Genomic DNA, 15,795 nt, shown 5'->3' with positions numbered 1-15,795 from the left:
CAAGAGGAGAGGATATGTTATGTTCAAAAAACTTCAAATTAAGTAGTTGGAGAAATTGTAAAGGTGTCATGGATTCATCACCATAATAAGTATGGTAGCATTAAAAGAATACTGAATTTAGAGTCAGGAAGATTTAGATTCAAATCCTTTTTCCTGACACTTAAGCTAAATGACACTAAACAAATCACTTTATGTGAGAGAACCTTGACTTTCCCATGTGAAAAAATATGAATAATGAAATTTTCTTCCCCACAGTGTTGCTGTAAACGTGTGTCCAAACCTTTTTAGCACTTCTAGCAGCCTTATCCAACAAAACTTGTGAAGGATCTCATACAGAATTTTATTTATCTATGACTACAATGTAGCTCATATTACCAATGAGTATAATAATTAATATAATAATGCCACATGAATGGGTTTTGAAGGTCATGTGTGACATGTAGGCTGTGGGTAAGACACATATGGCTGTACGGATCAAATGAAATACTAAATATATCTAAAAGTACTTCACCAACTTTAAATCATTACATAAATGCTGACTATTTGTAAATGTCTTCTAACCTTTATTTTAAAGTTTTTTTCTTTGAGGTTCAGAGATTTCTATAAAAAAGACATAATAATAAATAAAATAAAATAGTTTTATATAAATGATAAGGAGAAAGATAATCAATCACATAAAGGGTCAAATCACATTTTATTTAAATTAACAATTTTTTTTCCTCTGGGTAGTTAATACTATTATTACTATACCAACTCTATGAGCTGTACATGGAGCCCAAAATTTTGTCACTATAATAGGATTCTGAAGGACTGTTATGGGAGAATACTGATGTCCATTGTCGTATTAATTTAAAAATTCAGGGAATTTTCTGAAATCTATGACTTTCTTTAGTAATCTATGTTGGGTCATTCATTCTTCCATATTGCAAAAACTTTAGAGAATGTATATGCATTTTTGGTCTGTACCTTCTTCTGAATATAATGTAATTAAACACATCCAATCCATCAGTGGAAATATATTAAACTATATATGTATAATCCAACATATACTTGCAAAATATAGTGAAGAATGTGCTGAATTTGTAATCAGGAGGATCTAAGTTCAAATCCCACATCTGACATATATTTTCATCATAAACACTACTTAAGGCTCAATGAACACTCCAGGATTTATGAAATGTCATATATTCTTTTAATCTTCATTAATTTAGGAAGTTGCAACTCTAGTGAAATAATTTATCCTTGATGAATTGATAAAAATACTTTGCACTATGACAATTGTTATCATGGATACAGAAAAACTCTGAAACTTGATTGTAGCTTCAAGGAGTCTACAATCAATGAGCCAGTTAGTGAACAATTAAGTGCTAAGCAATATAGTCTTGGCAATAGCTCACAGCACAGAAAGATCATTATAGACTGGTTGAAGAGTTTTAAGCAGGACTCTAGTTAGACTCAAGAGACCTTTGGAACATTCCAAGTGTTCTAGTAGGACAATGAGGATAGGAAACTTTGAAAATAATAATAATCTACTAAGCATTCATAGTCTTGCATTTAATTTATTTAGGCAATAATTTAAGCATTCCCACTACTACACTGATGGTGGAGCTGTGAACTCATCCAACCCTTCTGGAGAGCTATTTGGAACTATGCCCAAAGGACAACAAAAATGTGCATACCCTTTGACCCAGCAATACCACTACTGGGTCTATACCCTGAAGAGATGATAAAAAAGGGTAAAAACATTACGTGTACAAAAATATTTATAGCAGCCCTGTTTGTGGTGGCAAAGAATTGGAAATCAAGTAAATGTCCTTCAATTGGGGAATGGCTTAGCAAACTGTGGTATATGTATGTCATGGAACTCTATTGTTCTATTAGAAACCAGGAGGGAAGGGATTTCAGGGAAGCCTGGAGGGATTTGCATGAACTGATGCTGAGTGAGATGAGCAGAACCAGAAAAACACTATACACCCTAACAGCAATATAGGAGTGATGTTCAACCTTGAAGGACTAGCTCATTCCATCGGTGCAACAATCAGGAACAATATTGGGCTGTCTGCAAAGGAGAGTGCCATCTGTATCCAGATAAGGAGCTGTGGAATTTGAACCAAGTGCAAGGAATATTCCCTTTAATTTAGAAAAAAACATATTTTATTGTCTGATCTTGTTACCTCTTAGACTTCTCTTCTCTTCTTTAAGGATATGATTTCTCTCTCATCCCACCCAATTTGGATCAATGTACAATATGGAAACAAAGTAAAGACTGACAGAGTGCTTTCCATGGGGGTTGGGGGGTGGGGGGAGGGAAGCAAGATTGGGGGGGAATTGTAAAACTCAAATATCTTTAATAAAAATAAATTAAAAAAAATAATTTAGTCATTCCAAACTTTGATTAATTGGAATATAGATGTTGAAACTTTATGGTGCCATTGAAGATATGTAGGTCAATAGGAGAAGAAATAAAATAGATGGAACCATGTAAGGTATATATTATTTTAAAAACTTGTTCTGTATAGGGCATTTAATAAATATCTCATCTTTTTGTTAAGGCATAATCCAAATTATCTAAAGCCAATGGTTGAATTCTTATTTTCTTTGTTTCCCTGGGTTAAGAATATATATGAAATTAGAACCCTGCATAGTTAAAAAAGGTAAACATCACAAACAGCTTTGAAAATTTCAGAGATGGTATTACATGTTTAGATTTATGTAGCACTAGAATTTGAAAGAACCTTGGAGAGACACTATAACGTCCCAGACAATAAATTGTAAGAGTGAAGAAATCTTAAATGTCATGGGTTCTAGTTTTTCTTTAATAGAAGAAGGAATTGAAGGTTTGAAATTTTAAATTATTTTTCCCATATTATAGAACATTCCACTGAATGGACCAGAGATAGAATCCAAGTCTACTCATCTGGATATTGTTTAATCATCCAATATACCCACTTATCTTCCAGACTATTTTAATCCATACTTATCAATATTAAAGGTGCCCTTTACTCCCCCTTCTTAATCCTCTTCAAAATGTTTTGACCAGATTATCTTTCCAGGCATGATGTTGCAGAAATATGCTTGATGCCTCTTCCAAATAGTCAAGATTGTGAAGATCTCTGGAAAGAACCCAGGACATTTATTCTACAATAGGCAAAACTGTATAGCAGTCTTCACATATCTGAAGGAAGGAACTAAAGGTAATGATTAGAAGTTACAAGGAGGGAAACTTTAGATAGAGATTAAGTAAAATTTCTCAACAAAGCACTTCCAAAATTAAGTGACAGCTCCCCATTATTGAATATCGTCAAACAGGAGCTAGACAGGTAGCATATTGTGCTATGTGCTCAATTACAGGATGGATTTAAACATTTGATTGACCCCTCCTAAGTTTTGATTTTATGATTCAATAAAAAGCTATTGTTCCAGGTCAATGCCCTCTAGTTCATTTTCTACTGCACATGATTTCTGAATCATCCTACCTGTTCAGTTCCAAGTCAGAACTGCATATGTACATTGAATCTTATTCATATTACTAATTGGGTACACTAGATTGACTGCTTTATGTGAACAAGAGCAATATCATGCCTGAAACTGTAAGACAAAACTTTAGTTATTAGATGTTTATATCCCTAGTAAGCTGGATAAGCACTTAATCATTGACTGCCTGAATACAACTCTGCTTATGTAGCCACTAGGTGGTGATGTTACCCTGTATTCTGTGGACCATATACTATCTGCATTTACTTACTTCAACACTGCCAGGGTCAAATCATGATAAGGTTTTCTAAAGATAGTGGATGGACTCCTAGAATCGTTGATTCTGAAAGCAGAAAGAGACTTTAAAGGTCACTTGTGTGAATTTCCATCTAATGGAACAATTTCTAATACAACATTTCTAACAAGTGTTGCTCGGACTCCAACTCTCCATTCATGTTCAACAAGTTATCTTCCTAGATAATACATCCACCTTTACAAAGCCCTAATTCTTTAAGGTCTTCTCCTTTTCCTCTAATCCCTGGTCTTTGGTTCTAGTTTTGTTATTTGAGGCTAACATACATTAATGAATCTAATTCCTTTTTTCACCTGAAAGTTTAAAGGCATTTGAAGGTCCTTATCACTGCTGACATCTTTGCTATGTTACCCCTACTCCCACCTAAAACTCCAGTTTTTTTCACACTAATTTCAAACAGTATCAAACAGTCTCAGCCATCCTCATTTGGAAGATATCCTCTTATTTAAAGCTCTATTCCTTAAAATATACCAAATGGAAATAAGTCTAGCTATTCAAATATGTTTTCATTAAAACAGTTTAGCAAGATATTTTGAACTCAATCATTTTAGAAACTATAATTACACCCTGTGCTTAAATTACCATTTTTGTTTGTTTTTGACTATCATGGTGCTATACCATTGACATATTTTGATTAATAAATTCAATATTATTAGAAATATTCAAAATATATAAGACAATTTAGGAGAATTTCCTACTTCCTACCATTTAAATATTTGCAATGAAAAGAGATTTAGAATTGGATTCCAAATGTAGAATGGAAGACTGATTTTATATCATATTCACTGCAAAAAAACATGATTTTACTTTCCTATATGTTCTATTCCTCAAATTCTTCAATAACTTCATGATTTTTTTTATTTCTTTGCTTCAGTTTCTTATGAAGAGATGACCTTTATATTCTGAAAGGATATTTGAGCTTAAACTTATGGTTTTCAAATTCTGCCTCTGCTACTTACTGGCTCTGTGACTTTGGACAAGTCACTTAATCCTTTTCATTCTCAGTTTCTACATCTATGTTATGAGGATAATAATAGTATTTACATAACAAGCTGGTGTGAAAATCAAATGAGGTAGCATTTGTAAACCTTAAGGTACTAATAAATTCTAATTTGATTTGATGATATTGTGTTCCTTTGACCCCATTTCTATCTATCTTCTCTTGAAGTTGTGATCCTACAATTATTACTCTTTTGATTTTTTATTGTTATATATTAGATGCTTCCTTGTAGTATACAAATACATTCAAATTTCCCCCAACATAAAAATCTAGATTCTATGTATCTCCTCCATGTCTCAGTCAGAGTACTAGAGAAATTCAAGTGTATATTGCTTCTACTTCTTCTCATGGTCAATCCATTCCTATATGGTCATTCAGTTAAAGATGATTACCTTCAAATTTGTGAATAATTTCTTAAATTAGTGCAATTGTCTTTTCCCTCAGAGTTCAACCTTTTTGAACTCTCTGCAGTGTTTCATGTTGTTGGCTCCCCTCTCCTTCTGAATATATTCATGCTTTTCTTGATTTCCGAGTTATTCTTCCCTCCAGAAAGTCCTATTTGTCCAACTACTTTTCTCAGTCTGCTTTGTAGATCTATCATCCTTTCCAAGTCTCTTACTAACAGATATATTCCAACGTTCTGTCCTGAGATTATTTTATTCTATCTCTACATTCTCATTCTTAGTTGTTTTATAATCTCACAGGTTTTTAACTCTGAGAAATATATATATATATATATATATATATATATATATACACACACACACACATACACACACACACACACACACACACACACACACACAAAAAGATGATGCCTAATCCCTTATATTCATCCTTGGTTTCTTTCTTAACCTCTAGCTAGTCCCACATTATCACCTGCCTACTAGAATCACCAAATTGATATCTGGAAGGAATAAACAGGCACAAAATGGAATTCATTATCCTTCACACATAAACCCATCCTTCCTTCAAATTTCCCTACTTCTGTGAAATAGGTAGACAGAGTCATCCTTGACTCTTTCAATTTCTTGAATCTCTCCATATTCATGTCAATGATTCTAACTTCAAATATACTCACATCTATCCCATTCTCATCACTGCTTCAGCTACCATTCTATTTTTGAGCTTTTAAAGATTTTTATAACATATACCTTATTTTATTTTATGTTTCTTAGCTTTCAAGTATCCATTTCCACTTTCAACACAGCTGCAAACACAATCTTCCTAAAGTAAAAGTTCACAGTATCACTCCTTTTATCAAGACCCTTTACTTTAATACCCTCCTTAGTATGGTATTGAAAATGTTACAAAACTGGAACCAGAGTAGCTTTCTAAGCTCATCATCCATTATTTCCCTTTCTACATTGTCATCCAGCCAAACTGATTTCCTGATATAGGCCTTGAACCTGACTCCTCCTGTTTCTGTGTTTTTTTTTTTTTGTATTATACATACAATGAATCCCTCCCCCATCTATAACTCTTAAAATTTCTATATATCTTTCAGGGCTCTGAACCTATCATACCCCTATGAGAGGTCTTCCTTGAAATCACTATTGGTTAGTGTTCTTTCCTTTCTCATGAAATTATCTTGCTATAGCATCCCTCTTTCAGTAGGATCAATATTCCTTGTGTTCAGAGCTATTTGTGTTTGTATGACTTTGATATTTTCCAAGTCCCTAATCCAGTGTTTTGTATTTGAGGAGCTAAGCAATTTCATGACAAGGAAAAGGAATAAGCACTTATTAAAAGCCTATTATGCAGGGTGGTTAGGTGGCACAGTGTATAGAGCACTGGCCCTGGAGTCAGGAGTACCTGAGTTCAAATGCGGACTCAGACACTTAATAATTACCTAATTGTGTGACCTTCGGCAAGCCACTTAACCCCATTACCTTGCAAAAACCAAAAAAAAATGCCTACTATGTGCCAGACATTTTTTTCAATTACTTTAAAATATTATTTCATCTGATCCTCACAATACCTTTAAAAGATAGGTATTATTACAAAATCCATTATTATTAACTCCATTTTATATTGAGGAAATTGATTCACAAAGAGGTTGTGACTAGACTAGGGTCACACAACTAATTATCTAAGAATAGAATTGAACTCAAATCTTGTTAATCTATCCAGTTAAAAACAATGTGAAGTTGGATTTAAACAGTAAAGGAAATGTTCAGAAAGAAATTTCTTAAAATTAAACCTTTGAGAATGAAGCTTCAATAAGATGAATAGAAAGAAAACCTGCTCAAGCAACCTAGTTAATTGGTCCATATGAGGAAGCTAGAGAGAAGTTATGTCTGGTTGATAAATAAGTTTCTTTAATATTCTAATTATTGAGTAACTGTGTCTCAAATGACTTAATCTGTTTTTTTTCAGAAATTAGAGGGAGGTCCTTTCAGTTTTCTGGGGTAAAAGAGAAGTAAAACCAGTCTACTTTCATATATACCTCAAATTTAAAGATAGAGTTAAAAAAAGAGGAAATAATCTAAATGTAAAAGGTAGTTCCAAAGCTGTTACTATTCAGTTATTTTAGTCATGTTCATCTCTTTGTGAGTCTATTTGGAGTTTTCTTGGCAAAGATAATGGAGTGGTTTGTCATTACTTTCTATAGCTCATTTCGTAGATAAGGAAATTGAGGCAACCAGTATTAAATGACAGGATTACACAACTAGAAGAAAGAGTCTGAAATCTGAAATTGAACTCAGATCTTCCTGACTCCAAAATTGGTTATTTATCCATTCTACTATTTAGCCACCCTTCCAGTTTAGATGTTTTCATTTTTGTAAAGGCAACTACCTCCAAGAATTTGTCCCTGATCATTCCCCTCTCTCCTTTCTCTTAATACTTAAATGTTTCCTCTGTATCTGCTGCTTGGTCCCTGAGATTGATTCTACCCTCAGACCAATGCAAGAATTGAATACCTAAAAGGGCACCTCATATGATAAGACCTGATCCTGTTGTTCTCTCTCTACTTCTGGTTCAGCCTTCAATAGAATCACATTGTTCTATTCTTTCTCTACCATGGTTTCAAGGACCATTTCAACCCATCTATGCATTATGCATAACTTCCTAATATAATGGTATCTTCATAAATGCCTGATTTATCACACCGGAATTCTGAGTTCTTAAGATAAAGTATATATATTTCTCCTATTAGTGGCAATCATGTCCTGGCAGAAAGAAACCTCAAATTAACTCATTTCTCAACCCATTGCTATAAGGTTTCCAACAGTTCTCATTCAATTAAAACTATCCCTTTTCAAATTGTAAATTATTTCATAACTGCTAAATCCAATGGTCTTTTCCCAAAACCTTCCTTCTTATTGAACTTTCTGCAGCATTTAATGTTGACTGAATATCTACCTGAATATGCCTATTTTTCTTGATTGCCATGAATTTTTTCATCTGCTAAATGGCAGTAAAGACTTTTTTTTTTGGCCTTGTGTTCAGGGATGATGGGAGGAAAGTCAGTTTAAAACAACAAGCTTCTATTAAGCACCAACTGTTTTCCAAATACAATGCTAAGTATTGGCAATAGAAAGAGAAGAAAAAGGAGTTTCTGCTTTTACTTTATAAGCTTGAGCTACAATAAATATTCAGTCTAAATAAGTCCTATGATTAAGGTAGTTCATTTTCAGGTGTAGATGAAATATGTTACTTTCAGTCCATGAATTAATTTTAATGAACTCTACTGTTCATAATCTCTGTGGAAGACTCCTTCCATCTTCCCTTTCTATTAGAATCTAGACATCATGACATTTTCCTCAGGATATAGATCTAAAGAAGTCTTCCCTTTGTTTTCCAGGAAAAAAGTGGTTTGGAATTGTCGAAAGACACTTGATTGGCAGGCCTGAAGTTTAAGTCTTGGTCTCATTATTAGCTAGGTTAAATCAGGTAAATAATTTGAGGATTCTTTTTCTTATTATTTAAGGTTATGGTATCATAGATCATAGATTAATTAGGAAAGTATCTTAGTGACCACCACCCCCCTTTAGAGGAAGGGATTTAACATCCAGGCAGAAAAAGGGAAAGGGGGAGAGACAAGCATTTGTTGACTACTGGGTGCTAGATACTATGTTAAGCACTTTACAACTATCATCTAGTTTTTATTTCTTAACAATTTTGATAAGTGATATTATTAACCCCATTTTGCAGTTGAATAAACTGAGGCAGACACAGGTTAAATGATTTTTTCAGGATCCCACAATTAATATATGTTTTAGGCTTAATTTGAACTCAGATTTTCTTGACTCTGAAATCAGTGTCCTATCCCACTGTTCCACATAACTTAGATAGCTCCTTAATGCCTTTTCTAAGGCTATTACTACAGTATGAGAGGATTTCAGTCCAGTCTGACTCCAAGTTTATAGAGTACTCTGTACTATATTTTCTTAATTGGTAAAATGTAGACTGCAATGTTGCCCATCCTGCTAGTATGAGTCTTTCATTGTGTTTCCTTTTTGGAAAGGGACAATGTCTTTTTCTTCTATCTTGTTCCAAGGGATGGACCACCTTAGAAAAGGCCTTATATAGCCCAGTGTGCCACATTGTGAAAGATGTCTCCCTAAAGAATATCTGCTCAAATGCTGTTAAAGAGGAGTTTCTCATCTCTTACAATGTAATCTTCTATGCACGTGGAAACAGCCAATATATAAGTATGTGATATGAAAAGCATACCTCTTTACCTATGTGAAATTCTCTTCATTGAAAAGAATTCATTTGTTGTGACACCTTGCTGACTTGCTCTACTTGGACCAGTTAATTCTAGTCCTGTCATTTTTAAAAGTGAATGAGAAATAATCAGTGTTTCTTAAGATGAAGTCTTTGGAGCAATGATGATCATACCTCTACTGGAAGAAAGAGTGATAACCATACTTAATCATTAAACAATATCTGTGATTGCAGAGAAGAATCACCAAAGTCCCATTTTATTACATTTACTTTCTTCTGCTTAAAATTATTGTACCTCACGAATCTCAAACTCATTAAGCTTGGATTGAAGCCAAATGTCTTCAGGAAATAGTACTAAAAATTAATGATGGTGTATTGCTGTAAAAAAAATTATGGGGGGGAAAGGAGACATATGGTTAATGATGACATATTATTGCAGGAAAATGCAGCAGTTTGCACAAGTAGTGGTTTGGGGAATTCATTGTGGGTATCTAGCTTGTTCCAGTGGACAAAGTTCAAAACCATTTAGGTCCCCTCTAAACTGCTCTGTGAAGTTTCTTTGCCTCTGTGATCATATTTGACATACGTCATTACTCTCTGGATGCTGAGGTTCAGGATCTAATGGTGCACTACTTTAAAGTAAGAGAATTGTATAGGCATTGTTAATTTCCTCCAAATTGAATTTTTGCAGAGACAGAGTTTAATACAAACATATGGAACATTTGCACACCCATACAACCAATTCACTATCAGGAATAACATGACTGTTATTAAATATCTTGCTTAGAATAATGAATCCTTCTTACTTTTGACCTGAGAAGAGAATGATAGAATCTGGATAAAGGATATTCACTCCTTAAACACAAAAGTAATTTCCTTTTTCTATATGTTAAAAGAAAAGCAATCACAATAGTATGTCAGTTTTTTGGAATAAGAATCATAGAATCTTTAAAGATGCAAGACACCAGGTAGCACACGGTCCATTCCCTTGTCCCCATTGTCCAGAAACCAGGATCCATTCTATGATACAATTCAGCAAGCATTATTTAAGATTTGCCTATGTGCAAGATGATAGACCTGATGTTGGAAATAATTTAATAGATATGTGCTTCAATGAATCTGTGATTTCTTTAATATTGCCACTGCATTAGAATGTCACATTTATACTTTCTTAATCTAAGTGAAAAGTGTCCATATTCTTCTAGAAATCCTCCCTAGAAAAGATCCCCAACATACTAGGAACCTTCTTCTAGACCTTTTACATGCCATGGATACAATGTTATGCCTAATTTGTCTATCTATTATTCTCCACTTTTGTAATCACTGGTAATATGGGCAGACTGCTTATGCTATCTTCTATTCCTTCCAGCCTTTCTAAGCTTTTTACACTTTGTTTTGGTTCACATATTCCACTCTCCAATGACACATGCCTCTTTATTGTTCCTCATACAATCTGATGAAGGCAATGTCATCTCTGAACTCTGTGAGTTTTCATTGATGGTCACTCAAAACCAGAAGATCCTCTCTCTTCTTCTCTTCCTCCCAGTTTCATTGGGATCCTTTTCATCTCAAGCCAAAGTTCCCATCTTTTGCTAAAACTCTTTCTAAGCCATCTTTAATGTTTATGCTTTACTTCTGAAACCACAAATTATCTTTCAGATATCTTTCAGATATGTAATTATTTGCATATTATCTCTCATTTAGACTAGGACTCTTTTATGCATTTCTTTATCTTTTCAGCCCATTGCCTTTCATATAATAGAGGGTTGCAAAATCCTAGTTGACTGACTCACTGAGAGATGAACTTAAACAGTGCCTCAAACCTTTCCTATCATTGACTAACAAAATACCTGGATACCACCCTTCTTTTCTGAACCAGTTCAGTACCTAGTTCACAATCAGTCTCTCTTCCCCAAATCATTTATTCATATTAGGGAATTTCAATATGCATAATTAGAGACTATATCCTAGCAGAATTGATAATATCCAAATATGGCAATGAAATTGATAACAGAAAACAGATGCAAGGCAGATACAATGCACTAAGGAGCCAACAAATACAAAGAGACTAGATGAAACAAATGGAAGAGTGATCATGACAAAGGCATGTATCATCAGGAGAGTTAGGCCCAGCAAGTACAAACAGACCAAAGAACAAACTTGGATCATCCCAGTGAGATCAATTTTGGCATATCAAACAATCATAGTGATCTCTTAGTTTCAGAGATCAGATTTCCTACCCCATGGTTGAGTCTTAGGTATAGGAATTGACTGCATACTATCAGATCTAAGGAAAGGGGACAAATTTATAACCAAACAAGAAATAGAATACATTATAAACTGCAAAATGGATGATTTTGACTATATTAAATTAAATAATAAATAATGCATCTCAGTCCAAGGAGTGCCAAGGACAACTTGGAAAGTCATTGGGAAAACTGCCATACAAGAGGAAGCTTGTAGTATAGCCCTAGACTAGGTCTGTTGGGCTTGAAGAGCAATCAGTCCATGGAAGATAAGGGTGTCAGGGTCTCTCTGCTATCCTTGGGTCAAGAATCTGTTGTCTTGCTCATATTAAGATATAGTTCAAAGTCTGGAGTAATATTGCCATGGTTGAACAGGAACCATCCTCACAGTTCCAGGACATAGAGGAGTGCTTGTGGTCATGCACAGACCAGAACACAGGCCAGGAGAGTAGTCATAGCCTCTCATGAGACTTTGAAATAATTGAGGACCTTGGGGAATGTCTCAAAAAACCTCAAAATCTTGGGAAAGTGCATCCTGCACCCTGGAAGCAGAGCCCCAACTTAACAAAGGGTTAAAAATTAGGCCACGAGCTGGGGAAATGAGAAAACAACAGAAGGGAAAAAAATCTAACCATAGCATTTACTTTTGTTACCATGGAGTATCAAAATAGACACTCAGAAAATGACAAGGTCAAATTTCTATATCCAAAGCCTCCAAGAAAAATATGAACTGGTCTCCAACTATGGAAGACCTCAAATTTTTTTTTTTGAAAAGCAAATAGGGGATGTAGAGGAAAAAATGGGAAGCAAAATGAGAGTGATGCAGGAAAATTATGAAAACCAAGTCAGCAACTTGGTGAAGGAGATACAATAAAATACTTACGAAAAAATAAAATCTTAAAAAGCAGTTTAAGTTAAATGGAAAAAAGAACAGTCCAAAAGGTCAATGAGGAGAAGAATAACATAAAAAGCAGTATTGGTCAGATAAAAAAGGAGATGCAAAAACTCTCTGAAGAAAATAATTCCTTCAAATGTAGAATGGAGCTACAAATGGATAACTTTGTGAGAAATCAAAAAATAATAAAACAGGAGACTTCTGGGGTATTGGCTGCATGAAGCTCACATGCTCCCAGACCTTTTCCCTATCAAAGATAAATGAAACCTCTGCACAGACATTAAAGCTACAGATCCCACCAAGGGAAAAAAAAAAGAGAAGATCCAAAGAATTTTTAACAGTAGACATCATGGAGGATCTTCTTTCACTTTGGGAGAAAAGAGGAGGTAAAGACAAGCGAGAAAGGAGAGAGGGAAAAGTCAACAAGAGGCTTTAAATCACAGTGCAGTTCAGGTTCTGACAGCTTAACAACAGCATAAGTTCCAGCAGCTAGATATCAAGCAAGCAGGTAGGGTTCCCATCTCAAACAAAATCTGAACTCTGAGAATACTAGGGTAAAAGACAGGACTGTGTTGGGAGACACTATCACAGAGGCAGAAGCTGAACATAAAAGAAGTCTCAGCATAGACAAGGATAGACTGCAGAGACAACATCTTGGCCAACAACAAGTCAGGGAACAGACCCCAGCCCCAGCATAAAAAAAAATTTGGATCTATACTTCCCATACCCCAGAAACAGAACTAAAACAACAAAGACCAGCAAAAATGATAAGAGAGGAATCACTTATAGAAAAATACTTAGCAGATAAAGATGATAATGCCATGTCAGAAAAAGAAATATGTGAAAAATTACTCACAGGGAAGTCTCAAAAGAGTCCACACATTGAACTAAAATTCAAAAGCTCATTGAAGAGCTTAAAAAATTTAAAAATCAAAAGAAGAGAGGAAGAAAAATGGAAAAAAAATGAAGTGAGAACCACAGAGAAAATTTATGAAAAATTGACCAAAGAAATAAACTCTAATAACCAACTGGAAAAGGAAACACAAATGCTAATTGAAGAAAACAAAACCCTAAAATTTACAATTGAACAAATAGGAACCAATGATTCTATGAGACTACAAGATTCTATCAAATAAAATAAAAATGCTGAAAAAAATGGAAGAAAATTTAAAGTATCTCTTAGGAAAAAAGGAATGAGCTGGAAAATAGATCCAGGAGAGATCAATTATGAATCATTGGACAGAAAGCCTAGAAAGCCTAGATAAAGAATCTGGAAAACATCAAGATGGCAATAATCAGGGAAAGCTGTCCAAATTTGCTAGAACAAGAAGACCATGTAACCATTGAGCGAATACATAGAACCCCTCCGTAAAGAGCCCCCAGGATTAAAAAAAATCTCCAAGGGCTGTTAAACTCAAATTCCAGAACTCTCAAATTAAGGAAAAAATTCTGTAAGCAGAAAAAAGGAAAGAATTTAGATAGAAAGGAAACACAATCAGAATCATATTCAACTTATCCCTCACCACTGAAGGAGCAGAGGACCTGGAATATCATTTATCAGAGGGCAAAGGAGCTGATATTACAACTAAGAATTTACTACTCTGCAAAATTCAGCACATACTATCAGATAACAGATGAATCTTTAAGGAAATAGATTTTCTAACAAATAAATTTCCTAACACAAAGACCAGAAATAAACATAGAATTCAATTGCCAAATAAAAGGGGAAGGACAAAACAAAACAAAACAAATGTTACTCAAAACCATCAAATTGCATACAACCCAAAAAGGGAAGATATAACAATTATAACTCTTGAAAATTGTACTTCTCATAGGATAATTAAAGGGTAAAATATAATTGAAGAGATGGGACTTAAAGGTTTTGGCTATGGTAGAGTTTTGTCTCTCAATTGAAGAGGTTCAATATGACATCATTATGTCTGAGACAAAAATTCCTCATGAAAAGCACTTAAAACTTAAGTGTCTCAGCTTCCTTTGACCTACTCTAATTCTGCTGTGCTCATTAAGGATAACACTTTCTCTGATGAGGGCACCATAAGCTGGGCAGTCCTGAGTCAGTATCTCCCATAACTTGCAACCAATTATAAAGTTCTTAAGTGAGACATTAAGAGGATCCCAGTACTTAGAGCCCTTTGAGATTCTTAAAGTTAAGTAATCAGGGTTGAACTTAATCTATACTTTACTTAACAAGGGGTTAAGTACTCTGGGTGGGGAGAGGGAGAAAGTGAGATTCTTATAGTTAATTAAATCAGGCTTGGATTTATTCCATACTTTACTTAACAAAGGATTAATACCTTGGGAGGGGAGGGGAGGGGGGAAGTGTGGGAAAAAGTGTTTGGGGGAATGGTACAAATAGTTCATGAAATGATTTGACTTTGGACAATAATTTGACTCAGGAGGATTGTGTGTCCTTGTAAGGGACTTGAAAATAGGCTAAGGTAAAAAAAAATGATTATAATTTGATGTAATTCAAGACTCTTGAAAATGTACTTCTGAGACAGAAGAGGGGAGAGTACTTAATGACTTTGAGGCAGTGCTGCTAATCAAACAATAAAGCAATCAATCAATATATCTGTGATGGTACTTTGATAACACTTTAAACTTGTCAAGCAATCAATTAATCAAGTTGTGTTTGATACCTGATTAATAATACCTGAGTGATAAATAACACCAGGTGAAGAAGCACAAAGATTTAAAATTTTAGAGGGAAAGAAGGAAGGCCGTGAACACTGAGTAAATTCTATTCAATAGATTTTGCTCAGAGAGGAAATGAGATATATTCCCACTTGGGTTTACAAATCTATCCTACTCTACAGGGAAGGGAGGGCAAGAGAAATGAAAGGGAAGAAGAAATTGATAAAAGGGCAGGCAAAGATATAAGTGAAAAAAACCTGAAAGTGAAATTTAGAAAGAAAAGTTAAAGGGGAAAGGTAGTAAAACTTTGGTGAGGAGGAAAAAGAGGAAAGGAGAGAGGAAAAAATATAAATGAAGAAAGATAGTATGGAGGGAAATACAGAATTAGTAATCAACTGTGATGTGAATGGGATGAAGTGAAATATAAAACAGAAATAAAGTAAAAAATCAGAATCCTACAATATGTTGTTTTGCAAGAAATAAATTTGAAGCAAACAGATACACACAGGGTAAAGTTAAAGAATGGAGCAAAATATAC

Source organism: Macrotis lagotis, chromosome X (assembly GCF_037893015.1).
Source record: "Macrotis lagotis isolate mMagLag1 chromosome X, bilby.v1.9.chrom.fasta, whole genome shotgun sequence".
Classification (NCBI taxonomy): domain Eukaryota; kingdom Metazoa; phylum Chordata; class Mammalia; order Peramelemorphia; family Peramelidae; genus Macrotis; species Macrotis lagotis.
Note: the sequence above shows the minus strand (reverse complement) of the source record.